This window comes from Eufriesea mexicana, unplaced genomic scaffold (assembly GCF_001483705.2).
Source record: "Eufriesea mexicana isolate 0111107269 unplaced genomic scaffold, ASM148370v2 scaffold18102, whole genome shotgun sequence".
In the NCBI taxonomy this organism is placed as follows: Eukaryota; Metazoa; Arthropoda; class Insecta; order Hymenoptera; family Apidae; genus Eufriesea; species Eufriesea mexicana.
Window position 1 is genome coordinate 322518 of NW_016925399.1, and position 1630 is coordinate 324147.

The following is a 1630-nucleotide window of genomic DNA, read 5'->3' on the forward strand; positions in this document are numbered from 1 at the left end:
ACGTTTCCAGTTGACAGTTGGGTACTTAGTGCGTCCACCAGCAGATCTCTACAGCCGCTGTATTTTCCTATTCAATGATGGCCTATATGTTATAACATTTCTTGAGTGACAAATCTCACTTCCATTATCCCTCGTGTAGTTAGCATTTGACAACACCGTACTGGCTACAGGCATTATGACAGTACTGTATCCGTTGAACTCCTTTGTTCACTGACGGTGGAAATTCCTAAGCAATTCTCGAGAAACAACGTATATTACGTTTATGGCTAGTGATACCTGCAATAGACTGTACCGTACTGAATACATCCACATGCAGAACAATGTAGCGGTCGTATTAGCCCGATCGATGACGATTCAGATCTCATCGCGTTTCTAGAATGACAGCGGATATATCCAAGTCCCTCGAAATGTTAGGCATTGACAACAAAGTACAGAGTACAGCCATCATCACATTGCCGTACCCGTAGCAGTAATTTGTTCATCAATGATACAAATACCACAGAAATTCAAAAGTAATCAGTGTATAGTACGGTTATGGATATAGATATTTAAAATTAGCAGTGCGGTGCTCACCACATCCACAAATATAGCACTGTATCCGTTCCATAAGTCTGATCAATGATGATTTGAATTCTGCAAAAATTTTAGAATGACAAAATACATATACATTGACCCCCGAGAAGTTAACAAATTACAACACAGTACTGAGTACACCCAATACCACGATATTGTAGCCGTTGAAGAACTTTGTCCACTGATGATGAATATTCCAAAGGAATTCCGGAATAATCACTGTATACTACGGTTATAGCTTGAGAAATTTGCAATTGACAGTATGATACCTTCTAAATCCACCAAAATAACACATTAGCCGTAGGATTATTCTGTTCAATGACGATTTAAATCCTATAAAAATTCCTGAATGCAAAATGCAGATCCACAGACCCTCAAGACATTAGCAATTTGCCACGCCGCGTGGAGTACAGCCACCATCGGAGTAACTAATACTATGGACTAATTTGCTAACTGATCTTGGAAATTCTAAAGTAACACTAGAATAGCCTATGTATAGTACGGTTATGGCAAGTGATATTTACAACTTACAAAACTGTGCACAGGACACCCAAAGACAGAGCACTCTCTCCGTTTGATTGATCTGTTCACTGGTGATGGACATTCCACAGAAACTCTAGAGCGAGAAATGCAGATCCACTGTCCCTAGAGATATTAACACGTGATAACTCCGAACAGATGTCGTCCATCGTCAAAGTATTGTGGATGTCGAATATCTTTGTCCACTGATGATGTATATACCACAGCACATCAGTAGTAGCCATTGCATATTTCGGTAGTGCTTGAGACGTTTCCATTTGTCAGTACGATACCTATTACATCCACCAATATAGCACTGCATCCGCAGCATTAATCTGTTGAATGATGACTTAAAATCTATATCAATTCTACAGTAATAAAATACTAATCCACTGGCCCTCGACATATTGACAGTTGACAACAATATTCTGGAAAGAGCCCCATGACGGTAATGCAACTGTTGGACTTCTTTGCTCACAGAAGATGTGAAGTCGAAGGTGATTCTAGAATAACATATGTACAGTGCTGTTACGGCTAG